Source organism: Pimephales promelas, chromosome 8 (genome assembly GCF_988280905.1).
Source record: "Pimephales promelas chromosome 8, fPimPro1.hap1.1, whole genome shotgun sequence".
In the NCBI taxonomy this organism is placed as follows: Eukaryota; Metazoa; Chordata; class Actinopteri; order Cypriniformes; family Leuciscidae; genus Pimephales; species Pimephales promelas.
The window spans coordinates 12,692,085-12,711,560 of NC_142776.1; the positions used below are offsets into that span (position 1 = coordinate 12,692,085).

Consider the following 19,476-nt stretch of genomic DNA (forward strand, 5'->3'; position numbering starts at 1 on the left):
TAAAAATAAATAAAAATAGAATAATTGGGCTATGTGGTGATTTGTAACTCTTTTTAACAAAACAACAACAACAAAAATAGCAGAGCAAACATTGAGGTCATAACATTGTGGTTGGTGGCCCTTGGCTCTGTATTGTCAGCAGAATTTGGCCCTTGGTAAAAATTAATTGAGGAACCCTGCCATATACAAACACAGACAACAATTATTTTATCGACGGGCAAAGTTTGCACATAAATGTACGATTTTTCCGATCATCACCGACCTCGTCATAAAACCCGTTTAATTGATAGTGCGTGTCCGCGGCGCTCCTTGCTTTGTCACCGGCGGCCACAGTGCGACACTGGTGGCTGGTGTTGCCAGATTGGGTGGTTATTCGCTACATTTTAAGCCATGTTTACATGTGTTTTAGCCAGGTTTGCACCTGGAAGGCTCTATATCTGGCACCCTACTGTACAAAGTTATACTGACAGAGAGCGCACGTTCACAGACACCAGAATGAACGTGTTCACAGTAATGTTCATCAGGCAGTAATACAGTATGTTTATTTTGGGCGAACGTGAACTGTCACGTTCGCCCAAAATATGAACGCGTTCATGCACTATTGTTCATTGAACGCGTTCAGGCACAACACTGGGGAAGAGACACGTCTGCAGCGGCCCATAACAGTGAGGAAACGCGTTGGAGTTAGCGTGTATTGGCTGGCTACAGGTGCGTGCAATGACGTGCGGGTCGGATATATGTGACCTGGCCGTTCAGATTGAAGTCGCATTTCAAAAGATCGGATACATATCGGATTTAGACCACATACCCAAGTGGCCTGGGTCGCATTTGAAAAGATCGGATCTGTGTCGTTCAGACTGTCATGAAAAAATCAGATACAAGTCGCATAAGGGCAAAAAAATCGGAATTAGGTCGTTTTAGCCTGCAGTGTGAACGTAGCCATAGACTTCTCTAATAATATAAGGGAAACACTGTAGTCAAACTGCAGTTAGTTACACATATTAAAGTGAGAGTTGTCGAGTGCCATCAATTATCGTTTTACATTTTTTACTATCACAAAAAAATGTAAGAATTCTGTTGTATCCTGCTGTAGCCTGACTGTGTCAGACTTTGTCCTTCCGCTCTTATTCAGTTTGCTTCTGTACTCAGTCTGAGACATCATCTCTCAGTTTTCCTCCGGCCTGAAAACAACCAGCCAATCAACGAACAGAGGGAGGGCTGAGAGCCGTGACGTAGACGCTTCGCACCGAGTTTAAGATTGTATTTTAGGTTAGGGAAGTCGAAAACGACTGCGGATGGAGACACGAGATGCAATTCGCTCTGTTGTGGAGAATATTCCCGGCATTTGCAAACTGAAGCCCAAACAGGAAGAGTGTTTGTTAAATATTTTAAATAGACGTGATATTGTGGCCCTACTCCTGACAGGTTTTGGGAAAGTTGAATTTATCAACTATTACCAATCGTCAGCAAGAAACTGGGAGGGGCCAAAGGCTAGCAAGGCGATAGTTGTGATTGTGCCCCCCTTGGTTGCACTCATGGAGGATCAGGTTAAGGAGGCAGCAAAACTCAGTCAGCAATGTTCACTCTGGTATTTCTCTTGATGGTTTCCTTTTCACATCATTCATGTGTTTACAGTGGAAGTTTGATGTGGCTGAGCTGGTGAATTACACATTTCTCGCCCCTGCGAGAAAGAAAACACTATTCAATATGCCATTCCAGACTCTGTCTACGAAACAAAGCGAAGTAGCAGAGTTTGGTATCATCAGGCTAATCCTGCTGAACCAGCTTGAAAAATATGCAACATTTTTTATGCAAATTCAGTGACTGTCAGGAGGTAACAAGACATTATCTCAGATAACTCAAGTACAGAACAGTAAATTGGCTCCAATAAGGTAAAACTACTAAAAAATATACAGATTTTCTGTCAAACAAATGTCTTGTTTTCTGTGGGTTTATTATGTTCACTTGCACTAATCTTACTGTTAATAGGATGTTTTGTATAGAAACATCATCTTAGTGCCTGTTATCTGAAGAGAACGGATGTGTGCTACTTCAAATGATCTGTAGTGTTGATATCCTTGGTTGAAATGGCCTTAAGGTGGCAGTTTACAGACAAATCCACATACAAGCACCTATACCTGTATGAACAACGACTTGACTATTGACAAGACACAAGAGACAAAAAAAAAAACAGTTTGTGTATTGTGAAAATCAATTTACAAATAAACATAACATTTATTGTTGAAATTGAAAGGAGGAAAAACACTTCCATCCACAGAATATAGAAGTATACAAAGTATACTACACTGTATTCATACACTTGTTTTATAGTGCGTGTTCAATGCGTTTTGCAGTTGTTTAACAAAAAAAACCATAAAACAGTTTTGAAAATGACATGTGATCAAGGACTATAATCAATTCATGTCTATCCCTACAGCCTGTTTTGTCTTGGTAAAATTCAATATGGTGTACAGCCTAACTAAGTTCTATAACTTGAGTTTCCATGGTCTCAAATTATTCAGAGTGAGAGTTTTTGTTGGTGAATGGCACAGTCTATTGAAGTTGCCTCAAAATAGCAACGCACCAACAACGCACCCGAACACACCCCATTTTCAGACCAGCACGCCCGTGAGTGAACAGATGGGCGCAAATGTATGCCTTTTAAACAACGTGGCGCAGGATGTGAAAATGATAAACAGCGTCAGGCTGAAATTAGCAAAGAACACTTGCGCCACGCCTGGCGCTGCATTGCACCGTGTATGATCTGAGCATGATCCTGTTTCACCAATTGTTCCAACCCAGATGTAATGCTACAAACAATCATTATCTGTCTCTTTGATGGCGATCCATACATGATCCATTACAGAATATTTAATATCATAAAAATCATTTACTGAAAAATAATTATACGTTTTTAATTATGTAAACAAATTTTAGTTTTGAAATTTTTGAAAAAGTTTTGTTTTTAATGTGCCATTTATACCAAAAGACCTTCTTTGGCAAGAGCTCTTTTCATCTTACTAAGTGTTGTATATTCTTGGATTTTTTTTTCTTTGTGTTCTCCTCCCTGTTACAATAATATACAGCCATTTGCCTGGCAATCTCCTCATCAAACTAACACAAATACAGAAAACAATATCTCATGAATTCTACTTGACAACTATACTGGAATCTAATCTTTCAATCCTCTTACCAAATCCTCTATTTTCACAGTCTTTATTCATATCAACTTTTATTTTCATTTTTATGACGTGAAAAACACTCAAAGTCCCCCTGTGGTGAAAATCAAGTTTGTCTATATGTGGTGTTTTTACATTTTACAGACAAACTGCAAACTTGTAAGTAAACACCATTGCTGAGTAATTTTCTCCTTAAAAATGTAGTGAACCAAAGACTCAAAAATCGCAGCTTGAAATCGCCAGTGTTTTTGATAGCTCAAGCTACCTTCTTGTTACCAATAATGTCAACGAGTGGATCTCTGACCTGGTGCGATTTTCGTAAACTAAATAGAACTAGCAATACTAAATTAGGCAAGGTTGTAGAGTTACATTCAAGCTATTTTAAGGCATGAAGAATTTTTTTCCCAAGGAAAAAACATTTAAATACATCATTTAGGTGATCAGAGATTCGTTTTTAAGGTATACGATTATAAACAGGAAGTGTTTTAATGTAATACAAATGTGATATTAAAGATTAAACTTAGTACCTTTTTGATAATACTTACTACATGCGAGCAGATGAGCCAGAATACGAATGCAACGCGCTAAATGCGAATGCGTGAAACGTGCAACGTCGTTTTCTTTATAGCTTTACTAGCCGAATGGTTTTCTAAGGAAAAACATAACAAGTTGCATTTATATTCTGGGTTCATCTCAGATCTTTAGTAGTAGCCCTAAGCATCATTAATAAGGTGTATTTTGAATTAGGTCTCTAATGGCACTTTTCCATTACCAGTACCAGCTCAACTCGCCTCGCCTCGGCTTGACTCAGCACGCTTTTCGTTCCGTTTTCCATTGCAGACATTAACGCCACAAATAGTACCCGGTCGTCATGGCGACTCATTTCGTTTCTCGTTGCCCTATCAATCTCTCGCAGGATCCTCTCTTCATTGGTTCGTAATACTACAAAGCAAACCTGATAAAAATTACTGCGGCAATGAAGTAAAGCCTTGTTTTGCCCTCCTTTAAGGATAACATAAAAACTATTAATAGAATCATGCATTTGTAGACAACCACAGATAAAACCATGCATGGCTCCTCACTACCACACACACAGACAAAAAAAAAAGTTCTATAATGGTATTAATAAAAAAACAAAACATTATCATGACAAGAGAAATCAAATTCCTTAATCTTTTGACTAACAAGAGGTCTTAAAACAACCTGCAACATAGCTAAAACCATCCTTGTCAGCTCAAAAAAACAAAAGCATTATGTAACCAAGTCCCAAAAAAATGGATAATTGGGATGTTGTAAGGTTTGTGACATCACACAGACAAATACATTTGTCTAGCTAGAGGCAGTCAATAGTCACTTTTACATCATTCACCATTGACATTTGACACCATGTTCCTACTATTTTTAGTGTCAGGGCTTTTAAGAATGTCAGTGTGGTTTCATCTGGCTTTAAACTAGTTCACATCACTGAGACATTTGGCGTCTGTAACAATTCTGCATCAAATTCAAATGCTTCTCACTGGATCTGCAGTGCAGTTTAGGTTATGTCTACATATAATATGGTTTCTATCCACACAACTATTTAAAGGGTTAGTTCACCCAAAAATGAAAATTCTGTCAGTATTTACTCACCCTCATGTTGTTCCAACCCCGTAAGACCTTCGTTCATCTTCGGAACACAAATTAAGATATTTAAGATATTAAGATCGCTCCTGCATACAGTCCATAGGCTTCTTGAGGGACTGGCTCTTGCTGTCCTCGAAAAGTCATTAAAGACATCGTTAAAATAGTCCAAGTGACTACAGGGGCTCAATCTTAAGTTTATCAAACGACGAGAACACTTTTGTGCGCAAAAAAACAACAAAAATAACGACTTTTTCAACTATTTGTTTATTTCTCCCTCTGCGCGAGTCAGGTTACTAGTTTAATAGCGTAAGCTTCTGTTATTGTACGTCACCCGCATCACACACACATGACCAGCGTCGGCCAATAGTGAGCCTACGTGTGACGTAGCTCTACGCAATCACACTACGTTAAAGGCCAATTTATACTTCTGCGTCGAGGGTACGCCGTAGTGTACGGCGTTGGCTACGCACGTAGGCGACGCCGTTGTGAGCATTTATACTTCTGCGTTCAGGTCTTGGTTGCTCTGCAGTACTGCTCCGAAACGCTAGTTGGCGGCGGAGAGTTTTAATGTTCCACTGTGTTTAGATTCCTCGCGGCTAGGTTACTACGAGTGAAAGAGAGCTGATCATGTTGGAATTGGAGCTTATTAAGGTGGAAAAACAGTTCACTTTAGTAAAATTACTAAAACTGAAAGGCAGAAATGAGAGAAGACTTCGGAGGAGATGAAACTTGTGGAAATCATAGACAGTGGTGGAAATGCGTGAGAAGGTACGTGCGGAAATGCGTAGGAGGAAATGCGATGCTACCAAGCCAACCAATCACCGATCTTGCGGTCCGCGTCGTCGCGACATGTAGTTACATTTTTGAGGAGGTGCGCGTCAGGCGACGGCGAAGGGTACGCGGTATGGGACGCGTCTGTGCGTATGCTACGCCGTACCTACTGCGCGCACCCTACGCAGAAGTATAAATTGGCCTTAACCGACTTACAGGCTCATGGAGAAGGAAGTGATAGTTGAAATAAAGTCGTTATTTTTGTTGTTTTTTTGCGCACAAAAGTGTTCTCGTTGTTTGATAAACTTAAGATTGAGCCCCTGTAGTCACTTGGACTATTTTAACGATGTCTTTAATGACTTTTCGGGGACAGCAAGAGCCAGTACCTCAAGAGGCCTATGGACTGTATGCAGGAGCGATCTTAATATCTTAAATATCTTAATTTGTGTTCCGAAGATGAACGAAGGTCTTACGGGGTTGAAACAACATGAGGGTGAGTAAATACTGACAGAATTTTCATTTTTTGGTGAACTAACCCTTTAAGCATTTTCCAAATGTTTCTCATCCACACTGAAATGTTGGGAAAAAACTTAAATCATCTTAATGTGCAAGTATAACGTAATAAAAGCTCATTGAGATTATACCGATACCAGAAATAATGTTCTCACGTTATTCTTCAGGTACAATCATTATATTAGCAAAATAGAAATTTTAGTCTCCAAGTCCATGGAAGTGAAAAAAATGTATTGTAGTGCCTTTGGATGTCAGAATCGGAAAGCGTGGTCTTCATTTGAATAGAAAAACATCAAATACCCTATTTGAAGCTAAACACAGACTGGGCTGACAAAACCTGTGATGATTACCCTACTATTAAAGCATAAATTTGATGTAAACAAAAATAAACAATGATTTAGCCAATAGCCATACAGTAACAGCATGAAATAATTAAACCATTTACATAGGTAACATTTAAACCCCACATCTCCAAATTCTGATTTTACTCGCAATTGCGCATTTATATCTCCCAAATCAGACTTTATAACTCACAACTGCAAGTTTTATATCACAAAGACAAAAAAAAAGAAAAAAAAAAAGAAATTCTGATTTTTCTTCATACTTGTCAAAAGCAATAACTCATAATTGTGAGATATAAACTCAAAAAAAAATGCTTTTTTTTTTTACTCTTATTCTGTGGCTTCCAGATATATATGCAAATGCAGAGCTGTCATTTTCACCAGTGCAGGTAGGCTCCGGCCACAAAAAAACACCCAGTTTGCAAACACCCAACCAAATGGTCTAAAGACCTACACAGCCCCCGGTGCCTAAAAATAACTATTGTTTTTAAATGATTAATAACTTTTATAAATACAAAAACCACTTTTATTTACTATTATTATATGTTTCTATTTATTTTACTTCCTGAACTTTTTAGAACACATCTACATTGTCAGTAAATAAAAAACACCAGCTTTTCACTGAAAAATGACCTATAATAAAGTTATAATAAATGGCTATAACTTGCTTAAGGATTGTTACATGTAGAATATTTCATCTGGAAATATAGAATATCCAAGTAAAACTTTCTAAAGGAAAAAATCCAAACTTCAGGAGGTTTGAGTTAAGTAAACAAAATTGTTTTGCATTTTTCTTAAATCTGGTATATTCATCTATTCTAAAACAAAATATTGTCTTTTTAAATGAAAAATTGGAAATTTAAATGAGCTAGATTGAAATTTCAAGTTCTCCTGTTTAATGAGATATATGGCACTTGATGCTGATTGCTATTGATAATGAGGAGTTACGTGCCGATTTGGGCGGGGTCTGAGCCGGTCGGCCATGATGGCAGGAGACGCTATCGGTTACCAGGGGCAACGCCTTTAGAACCCATAGACGCGACTAAACATTCCAGAGCTCTTTAATTTTCGCGCATTTATTATTTTGGCAGGACAGAGACGGATCTAAGAATACGAGAAAAAAAAAGAAAGAAAGTAAAGCAATGCTAAAAGATAGGCGGGGACCTTACAGGAACAAACTCACACAAAGTGCAAAAGCAAAACAGCTGTATTTGGAGAAGCAGCATCAATATATTTGTTCTTTTGCACTAATAGCAGTATTATTATTTTATTATTATTACTTATGTTGTCCATGAAACTTATGTTGTCCAAATAGCCTATATATTTCAGTTCTCAATAAATATTGTTAGGCCATATCAAGTTGTTTCAAACATTTATTTCAATTAAATAAAAAAGTAATAAACAAGGCACTCAAACAATACTTCTGCATATGTTCGTTAAGGCACAGCAAACAGTGAAAATCATATACTAAAGGCATCATCAAACCCAGCAATCCGCGTCTCCTCGTCAGATCAGACTCTCCCTGATGCTTTGTCCATTTCGGTAACCCCAAAAACTTAATTCCATTGTTCCTATGTTTTCCATATGTATCGTGTGAGTTACTGGAGGAGTTCTTAACACAGAAGTTACTTCCAGGCATGGTAAAACAGTGCGGTATTGCGAGAAACTCCTCTACTACCGAGCTAAAAACACACGTAAACAATACTGTTTTGCCGTAGGAATCCTACCAACATGGCGGAGAGGGGAGGGGCTCTGTAAAATGATGTCAACTCCTCATTCTCAATAATGAGTTAGAAAAACTAAGAAAAGAACAGAAGAGTCAGGTGCTACAAAAATGTTTAAAGGGGGGGGTTGACTGCTTTTTTTTCTTTGCATGATTGTGTTCATGGGGTGCAATATAACATGTATTCGTGGTTTTTCGTTTTTAAAAAGTCTTATTTTTCATAAACTTCACGTTTATTGTCAGCCGTGCTCTCCTCTGTCCTCGAACGAGCGGTTCACTTCCTGATTCTATATAAACCACTCCCTCAGAAACACGTAGTGGGCTCAGATTGGTTAGCTTGCCCTGGTGTGTTGTAATTAGGGATGGGTACCGAAACCCGGTATTAAACGGGCCCCGGTACTGAATTTTGAAAGACCGCTGTATCGATAAGCTCGGACGTTGTCGGTTCTGCTGTCGGTACTGCAGAAATTATTTATCATTCCTATAAAGACGTTACCTTGAACATGTTTATATCGCCAGCCTTTTCTATATATAAACTATATTTTAATTAAACCATTTGTCTGTGATGCAAATTTGAAATTCGCAGTTCAGAAGAGAGAGAGAGCGATCTCCCACGCAAAGCCACAGCACGCGCAACACGACAGCCCTTGCTAAACGAGTGACAATGAGGACAGAACTAAACATTCAACGTGGTTACACTTTAGATGTGGGATATTATTCTAATATATTTTGGATTTCGGCTTCCAAAGATTATAAAAGAAGATATTTGAGATAAAACCGTTAAAAAACAAGACGCATGATCTGTCCAGCTTAACTTCCTTTAGCCTACTTCACAGCACTGCGGAGCGCTGTCAGTTCTTCCTTTTAGGAAGTTCCTAAAACCCAAACGTACCGTCAGAATCAGCAGCACGATCGGCGATTGTTGCAAAATGCTGTCTTCTACTGTTGCAAGATCAAAAAATGGCTATTAAAAACACAAAAGCCTGCGCAAGAGACGCTGTTCACAAGGCGGTGCACGCTCCTAAACGGACTGCAACGAGACAAGAAAAGTAGCCTATACTTTGGGCTTTGTGTGTCCTTAACTATCAAATATACATAAAAATGTCAAAATGACCAGCTCTGAGATTCACTTAAACACAGTTTATTCACTTAAACACATAAAAAATAGGGAGAAAATGATGGTGCTTCAGTAACAGATTAGATTTGCTCTCGGTCTTAAAGGGGCAGCAGTCTAATAGCCTAAACCTGCTGACGATTTAGCCATTAATGCAAATCAAACACTAAAAGGCAGAGAAAATCACTCACAGCTTTTGAATGAGTAACTTTAGATTTAATAAGCATTAATCTATCTATGATAAACTATACAGTGCTATTTTATATTTGATTACTAAATTAGGTTTCTTTTCAGACAGAAACAATTACCTGAAAAGATATGTTAGTACACCTTCCTGAAATTAAAGCACTTTGTATATAATTTGTATCTTGGATTAATTGTATTCTTGTGTTTGTACTTGTTTTTTTTTCTTATGTGTCCTTTTTGTATATAAAACAAAAAAAGCCTGCACATTGCTGCATAACAAAAATATATTTTTCTTCGTTTCGCTTTTTCTATTTTACATTTCAAAATATAGTTTATGTTCTTAATTCTTAAAAAAAAAAAAAAAAAAAACACCGATAAGAATACCGTTAAAGTACCGGATCGATATCGGTAAAAGTAGCAATACCGATAAAACCTTAACGATACCCATCCCTAGTTGTGATTGGCTAAACTGTCGCTTACGTTGTCCGGAAAGTTAACGCCCATTACCTTTACGGGTGAAACGGGCACGTCATGAGCTCCGGTCCAGATGTAAATATGCGTCGAACTGCAGTATCAGTTTCAGGCAGAATCAGTCGGAGAAAGCCGCGATGAAGAGAGTCAAACAGAACCTCACCACACACGGCTCTTACTAAACGTTTCTGAATGATAATTTGCCACATTTTGATTAACTTTATACACGTTTGTTTTATACAATAGCATCTGATTGGCAGCAACTGACTGGCTAACGTTACTTATGTTATACTCAAACAGCGTTGGCAAGTTTACGTTCTTGATCAAAACGAAAATAACGTCATAAAACATATATACATGAAAAATACATTTACAACATTAGTACTTATACAAAATTCATGTTTGTACGCGTTTGTCGTAGACACAAAATAGCATAACTAATAGCCTAGTGGCAATAAAGCCAGCGCTGGCATTTGAAAAAAATGAAACACAATGGCTACGTCTGGAATTATACATGCAAATACATTTAAAATGATTAAGTCTTAGCCTACTTACAGGTTGTGGCCCAACAACTGCTGCCTCTGGTTTTAAAGTTGGATCTGCTTCATGTTTTAGTTGTTGAATCCGGTGTTGGCGATTCTGGAAGCTGTCTTCCGTAAAATGCGCAGCACAGAGAGCTAGATTACGATCGTCATTTTCAGGAACATAATCAAACATAAATTGTATCCATTGTTGTTGAAGTACAGCGTCTGTGGGAAGCTCGAAGACAGACAGCTGACAGCTGCGTGAACAACACACTGACGAGTCAACGTGCCTCAGAAATATGCGCATGCCCTTTTCTGCATATTCCGGGTTGATGCAAATGGGAGGGTTGATGCAAATGTGTGGGTTAGTGACGTACCATAACCCAGCTGTAGTCCCAATCGAGACGTTTTTGTAGGCAATATACTTCCTGATTTTTTAAAAGACGATATCTCTGCTTACACTGAACTTTCAGCGCTGCAACATTGCAGATACTGTTCATGCACCAACAGCAACATTACACACTATTTAAAATGAAAAAAGTGAAATCGCAGTCAACCCCCCCTTTAAGATAAGATGGCCCTTTAAGGGCCAATCCCAATTCTACCCCTTACCCCTTCCCTTTCCCCTAGCCCTACCCCTTCGCCTTCCCCTTGAAACAGAGTGGCAATGCGTAGGGGTGAAAATATTCCCCTAAGAAATGGGACACCACTACGCCTCCGTTAAACGTCATTATAAGTCGTCGCTAGCGCCTACGTCACAGGAGATGCGCCGATGTTTATCACAACTTCCAAGATGCCGTCGACAGCTGCAGTTATCTCAGTCGCGTGGGTTACAGCTATTTTCTTGCATCTTGTGAAGTTCGCAGGAAACAACGGAGACGACGAAAATATGTTGCGGGACTATCGTTAGCAAACTACAGTAATTTTAGCGATTTTTTATTTTTTTTTTACAAACGTTTCTGTGAAGAAACTGACCGTAAATATGAACACAATATTGAATGTAACATAAAGCAAATCATTATTTGTCGTTATAATACTTATTAAAGCCACAAATACTTAAATTTATGGGTCTCCTTTGTCGCTTGGGCAGCCAGCCTGGGTTAGCAGTGACGCTTCTCATACCCCTTCGTTTGAAGTGTGCTCCCGAAAAATCTTCGTTTGAAGGGCTATCTGGCCCTTCCCCCTAGCCCTCCCCCTCGAACCAAAAGAGAATTGGGGCAGCCCTACCCCTTCACGTGGACGCGCAAAACGGAGGGGAAGGGGAAAGTGAAGGGGTAAGGGGTAGAATTGGGATTGGCCCTAAGTTAAGCCATGGTCACACTAGACTTTGAGCACATGAAATTTCTACTGACGCAGTAACAGTCGTGATATAGGGTTGGGCGATGTCTACCAATTTGGCATCAGACGATGTCGATAGTGAAACATCGCGATGGACGATGATATCGGGAAGGAGTGGGGGGGGGGGGGGATTTTCCTAATATTCTCATTTTCCACTACATATTTCCCTCTATATCTTATCAGCAATTTCGAATTCGGCACGCTCTACAGCAGCTAAGCACAGAGCGAGTCTATGGAGCGAATGTACAGTGACATAACTGCCAGATTCCAACTGCGTGCTTGTGCTATGGCTGGCGCTGAGCCAAAGACGGACGCGCGCAGCGCTTGTCATAGGCTATATCACAACTGTTCAGTGTTTTTAACCACATAATATTTATTTTAGGTTTCAGACATTTAAATATATATAATATATTATAGCAAAACAATATATTTTTAGTTTGTAAAATACACAATGGTGTCCATGGAAGCAGAAATAACAACCCATTCAAATATTTGACGACGTTTTTTATTGATATCAGAGAGACACTGTGTAAATAATTATAAAGTGAACTCTATTTTTCTCGGCCACTTACTTTCATGTATTTCGGGAGAAACTGATGAATTCCCGCACTGTAATAAATCCAACAGACAAGAAATATCTGAACTGCGGCCCAAACACGGCGCCCATCTCACGTTACAGATAAAGATCTTTTTTCTTTCTTTTTTTTTTAAACGACAAAACAAACTGACTTACACATTTGAGAATCGGAATATGAGAATAGTAAGCATCATGAAATGGTAAGCAAGTTAATATTTTGAGATAAAAGTGCTAAATCTGCAATAGAGCGCTATTTTGGCTGTAGTGAATCACGTGCCAACAAAACATAACGCATCACCATGGAAAGGGGGGGGGGGGCGCGATGTTTAGACGGCATCTGTCAGCCATCACGATTCGGCCCAACCCTATCGTGATATGACGTCGCACCCTGCTGCGTCTTTTTATAAACATTAATATAATCTAACAAATAGCGCAGTAATGCATTTAAAGTTGAACCAAAGTTGAAATTTGGAACACAGCAAAATGCTAAACTTTTTGCATGAGCTTGTTTCTGCAGATTGGCACATTCACTTGCCAATGGAACAAAATGTGTAATTCAGTTTCACTTTACCCAACAGTTGAACAAATGTCTTGTTTGCTAATCTGGGAGATAATATTCGCTCTTACAACTGTTTGCTGCTAGCATCAGTCCTATAAATGCAAAAAAACAACAAAAAAAAACAGGACATGACATGACAACATGACTAAATATGGTGAAGGCTAAAATATGCAGGAAATACCCCTGATATCAGGAATACTGGAAACATCCTATGATGTCATGACTTTTCAAAAGAGAATTTTCAAATCCAATAGACGAATCCGACGAGCGTTCTTGTGTAGGCTGCCATCTTGTGGCGACGCCATTACTGAGCTGTTACACCGGCATAGACATATGCACCGGTATGTAAACAAACCTCGGAGATAAGGTGATAACGCACCCTTGATGATAGCTACAGCCAGGCAGACTTGTTGGGTTGATGATGTTAGACATTGGCCTCCAGTCACAGATGAAGGTACAAACGATCTTACAGATTATTTATGAAAATAGCTTGGCAAGCAAGCTAGGCTAACGTTTGCTACCGAGGAAACTAAAAAAAGATCTGTCCATTTGGCAACAATAAATAAATAAATGAAATCAAATAAACAATTTCATGTTTTTCATTTGTGTCCATTATTTATCTCATTTTTACATTGCAACGGGCATGGGTAAGGTAACGTTACAGCTAGAAAGTATACACAATATCGACCAACTACTGTTTTTAAACCATGGAAAGAGGTCAATATAACAGCAGGAGAACAATTATGTCACATAACGTTACATTCAGCTCAGGAAAGCCATTTAATGACCATAGCATGTTAATTGAATAGAAAAAATAACAAGAGAGGAGATTTTGCTGATCACTATATCACACATTTATTATATTTTTTACTTATGTCATTAAATAATTGTTATTATACGCGAATGTCCGCGTCTTGTACTCGCCCAGGAAATCTGTGTTTACCGTACGGCACCAGACAGGGGCAGTCGACCCGGGGTATTCACAATGTTTTCTCTTCAAAATTGAAATTTTACTGCCACCATTGAAACAATTTATAACGGAAACTGTTCACCCACTCGACATTATACAAGGGCTAACGTTGTAACGTTAGTGTCAGTCGTAAATATCGAGCTGTTTATTCCAGTGGACGCAAGTTGCAACTAAAACAATAGAAGGCAATGGCGCAACGCTACCCAGCAACAGCTCAGTAATGGCGCCCGCTTACTTCCGGTAGTTTCGCCGGATTCGTCTATAGGACGATTGTTATTGTTTTTAAAGCCACACATAACCAACCAAGTGAAAGAGGCTTTTTTTAGCACAAAGGCTGATTGACATGGGAGTAGGTGGTCGTTCTGTTGTCTGGGATGCATAAAGAAGCATTGGATTGTGGCCACATACATTTCAGCCAACAATTTGTAAATGATTCAATCACGAAAACAAATCCTGCTGTATCCTAAAGACTTCTACCTAATACCCTAAAGAGTATTTGTGATGGTATCACCAGAGACTGATGTAAAAATTGAGTTTTAATTTCAATTCTTTCTCTCTGTCAGCTTGTTTTCAAGATGACTGACCCACCCTTGCCAAATACCTGGAATTGTTCAAGAGATATAATGGCCACACAGGGTGCATAGAAACAAGAGGCTAGAGAACCTTGACTGACAGAGCATATGGACACCGCATTATGTTCTGCTCCCTTTCAGTTAGAAAACATTGTTTATGCTACTAAAAGCTGTTTTAAGACTGTGCTGTTAGTTGTTCCAAAGCACTGGTTAGAAAGGGGGAGAGAGAGAGAGAGAGAGAGAGAGAGAGAGAGAGAGAGAGAGAGAGAGAGAGAGAGAGAGAGAGAGAGAGAGAGCAACAACACTCCAATGCATCTGATTGGCTGAGGCTCTCTGAAACCATCCAATCACGATGCAGAAGAGAAGCAGGCATCTCAGCAACTACTTTTTAGCCCCATATAAGAGAACAAGAGCTAAGAACCCACAAAACTACACACAAACTATTTTCTCTATGTACTTTTTACAGTTAAATGAATTTGTTTTTTCATTAATACAAAAAGAAACATTTCAAATATCCCTTTTTTAAAAGCATTGATCACAATGTGTTCATTCGTGGGTTTAGGGTTAGAAATCACCTATCATGTTGTCTAGACTCTAAAGAAGACAAGAGCTTGGGTATCAAGCAAACATTATTATTGTGGAAGAAACCAATTGTCCTACCAATTAACTAAAAAAATAATAATAAAGTCCCTAAAATGCAATCCTATAATATCCTATAATCCCAATCCTATAATAACCATAATAAATTTTGGACATTTGGCCCAATAATACGCGAAAAAGCATCACAACAGTGCATTGAACAATCATTTTCTATTAAAAATTCCACAGGCTATGTCATAAAATAACTTAAAAGCTGAAATCTTCAAGATCAAATAGTATTTAATATAATTACAATATTTAACATTGGTAATAAAATGTATTACATAAACAGATGCAAAACAAAACTAAATAACAAAAAACGAGGACAAAACAGAAAGGTTTTGATCCAGAAAAAAAATGCTTTGCATATTTGCCAAGTCTCAATTTGTGGTACAGTGGTCTATAAATTCATATATTAGGCTAAATGGTAACCAGTAATTTGATACTAAAATGCATCAGGTCATATATTTTATTTTCGAATCTGCTAAAAGTTAAGATTTTCCAAGCTTGTCCTTTGTCTCTGGACAAAGACACACGTTTACTTTAGATAACGAGTCGGGTGAGTCACAGAAAGATCAGGTTTCACGGTTCAAGGCGAACGAAAATAAAACCTGAAAACATACTGGGAAAATGTCGGACAAGCCCAATCACACATTTGCAGTTGCCAGGAAGCTCTTCAGGAACTACAAAAAAAAAAAAAAAAAAAAAAAAAAAAAAAACATCTGCTTTCTTAGGTTTTAAAAACAGATGCAAATACGAAATACATATACAGCTGTTTGATTTTGAGAGTTAAAAAAAAAATTGTAGGTAGCTACATGGCAAGTCATAATTTTTACTGAAGCCGTTAAGTGTTCATTCGACCAGCATTAACGACAAAAAAAAAAACATGTCCACCAGTCCCCCCCATTATAGGCCAACAGTTTCATTAACAGTTATGTTTTACCTGACACAGCCTATGCAAATAGCATACCATTTTAATAATGTGTGAATTCTATCAGGCACTGTTATGGACACTCTTTGTTCAGGGTCCTAAACTCCTGATGATATCAAATTTATTAGTGAACAGACAGAATGGGCAGCATACAGCCAGAGGACCGCTAAAATAATGCAATGCGTGCATGCAAACGTAACCCTGAGTATGGAGTACGCGGCCTTGCCACAACAGCAGGCGTTTCCTCGAGGTTCATTTTACACGCTGGAAAGAACAGAACAGCAAATGTTACCTATTTGCAGCGCATCGAAAACTGTCACCCAAAAACTGTGTGTGTGTGTGTGTGTATATATATATATATATATATATATATATATATATATATATAGTGAGGGAATATGGTTGAGTTCACTCTCAGTCGCCCTCTCTTCCTTGTTTCCACTAACTTGTTATTGAAATAAAAATGGAGGCTAAAAAAGGAAAGGAGAGTTCCCCTCAGAAATACCACCCATTTCTCATGGCTCGAGTTGGGGGTTGGTTGATGGGGGAGGCGGAGGTGAAGAATGAGAAAAGCAAGTCACGGTTCTTAGGGTTCGCATTATTTTCGTTTCCCAAAGAAAACACCGACCAGATCAAGAAATTATAAATACATCCAAAGTTCTCTCATAGTCAACGAGATGGAAGCAGGCTGCATCAAAAATATAGATGTAGAGAACCAGAGAGCAGTGTTCAACAGGATATCTGTTTATCCCGACAAACTATCTTCTTTTAGAACAGACAGAAAATAAATCCACTGTGAGTCTGACAAAGTACCTCCAAGTTGCTAAGCACTACGATCAGCATCTGCAAACATAATTTCCAATGTTTTCGGAAAACTGGGTCTTATCAAATTCGATTCTTGACAAGCACGAATGTTGTAAATACAAACTCTACCATGTCTGTTTCCACATATAAACTTGATTAACACAAGAACAAGTCAACTAACACTAAAATGCCCAGAGTCACAGTTTCTGCCACGAAACCCACTTCCAGCATTTCTCCTCTTATTTAGAAATAAAGATCTTTTGATTTTTACCACTTTAATGCATTTAAATCGTATTAGCCTTTAAGCTCTCTCAGCTAAGCTAACGGCTAACTAATATGATACCTTTGCTCACTTTGATAATTCATTATGTTGAGTGGCACGAATGCTATTAATGTGATATAGGTACAAAGGGTAAGAAATGCAGCATAACAATAGGCCGATCACTGAATGTTTACAGCAAAAAAACAGGTCTTAGCACGAGGTTGTGGGCAAAGTGTGATTGTGATTATAGCTAGTTACATCAAGCTAACATGCAGACCAACCAACACGGTGTTACATCATTATTCTGGGGGATTTGATTAATAAACGTGACAGCAGAAACATTCAACCAAGAAGAGTTGAAAGAGGAAAGCTAACCTACAATTCATGTTGATAAACAAGAGCTGATAAACTGAGCTCCCAACTTCTGCATCAACTTTGCCTAGTTCATAAAAAACATAAGCTATTTGCCATCAAAACCTTCATTGAAATAAAAAAAAATACCTTACCTACAGCGTCCTCCCAACGTAATTGAAATTCAATAGCCTATTAAAGGTATTTTGTGTTTTCCAAAAATCCAACATCAATGCGAGGCAGAACAGGAGGCCTTCTCTTGCAACCTCGGTGTTTCCTGGGAACTGTAGACCGCGAGGCTCTCAGGCTATCTTCCAAACTTCTCAGTGTCCCTTACGCAAGAGTTGAAAGTTTCACATTTTCTCCCATTTAAGACATAGTGCGATCTTCAAATGTTCACGTTGAGTTGCTAAAGCATACATTAATGTACAATGTTATTTTACAAAATTATAGTCGATATTTATATGGGTATGTACAGCACTTGGTGATTCAAGGCTGTGATTCAATCTCATGTCCTTTACATTTGCAGTATTGCCCATCCCCCTCTCTACACCGGCATCAACCGCGGCTCCCAGCGAAGCCTACACACAACTATAACACAGGGTTTCCTCCACAGCGGAGCAGGGGTTCATTATGAAGGCGGACTTTCAGCTTTAGCTCGCGCCCTCTGGTACGCTATAGGGCAGGAATGTGTCAATCGGGGTAACAAACAGGAACGCGAATATGCCGTTGGATCGTTGCGGAGCTTCATGTTGTCGTAGGCGGAAAAGAGGCCGAACCTTGTTTTTTTGAAGGTGCCTCACTCTGTAGTCAGCATTCTGCAGCGTGAGATGGCGTTGAAGGGCTGCAGGAGATATAGATTTCGAAGACAAACACCTAATTAAACTGGATACTTTCGAAAGAAGTGACTGTGGATTTTGGAAAAGATGTTGTGTTACTAAATACACAAGCCGTGGAGTTTAATGGTCTTTCATATAAGGGATTAATATTGTTCTTTTATCCGTGTAAAAAGGAATAACAGTGTTGCGTTATACAACTATAGCTGCACGGGGTCTCATGGGCGCTTTCGCAGGGACCGCGATACTAGAGCGTCAACAATACTGTCTGCGTGGAATATATGAGGGAACCGGTTTGGACTGGACGTTTGATTTGGTGCAGGATTACATTCTATCCCAAATATTAACCTTGTTGGTGAACTGTGGTCCACTATTTTAAAAAGACAAGGGGACCAAACATGGCATGGGCCAAAATAATAAACCACGCGTAGAAGACAAACCATTTAAATCACTCCAAAACTGTACTGGTTGGTTGTACATGCGATTTTCGTTGCAGATGATAAAAAAACGTTAATTTTAGGAATAAGTGACAACGGGTTATTATTTTAAAAAAAAAAATACACACTGAGTTTTAATGCCTCTGTAGAATATTTCAGAACTAATAAGCCTCAAAGCCTCGAACCGCTCAATGTGTAACGTTAGAGAAAGCATGATGCTTGCTTGCACGCCCTCCGCAGTTGTTGGACTGGACTGCGTCTCCATAACCAAAAGAATATACATTTATTTTTGATTACACAATTTATGACTAGATAACGCACGGTCTGTTTACCAGCTCACGTCGTCTTCGCCGACTTCGTATTGTGGTAACCAGAATTAGCAAAAAAAAAAAAAAGTCGTGTCGCAACATATAGGCTACGTAAACTTACCTTAAGATTTACTATACTAACGTTAGATGCATTAGATTTAATATATGGATAGACATATATTTTTAAACAATGTGATGGAGTGGAAATGTAATTTAACAGCATGCGCCTCCATTTGTTAATATTGCTTTTGTCAATATTGCAAGTGTCTGTCTGTCGTAGCCTACGTTTTTTAAAAAAAATCTTTTTATTAATAATGTGGATTTGAAATACATTTTAATCAAAGAATTTTAGAAATCCCCAAACTACCCATCTCAAATCAATGTTATCATAGAAGGCAACTTCAGAGGACAGCAACTGACGTTACATGTTTCTATGCATTCGATTCT

General features: G+C 38.6%; 1 protein-coding gene across 4 annotated transcripts in view; it reads right to left on the bottom strand.

Annotated features, from left to right (window-relative positions):
* The window catches only part of setd5 (SET domain containing 5), a 58,443-nt gene extending 40,325 nt beyond the window's left edge, over positions 1 to 18,118 (bottom strand). For all 4 annotated transcript variants that reach the window (XM_039655630.2, XM_039655631.2, XM_039655628.2 and 1 more), the window contains exon 1: positions 17,604 to 18,118. The gene's annotated coding sequence lies outside the window, so the exon portion shown is untranslated. The remainder of the gene's footprint in view (positions 1 to 17,603) is intronic.
* Positions 18,119 to 19,476: the final 1,358 nt, after the last annotated feature.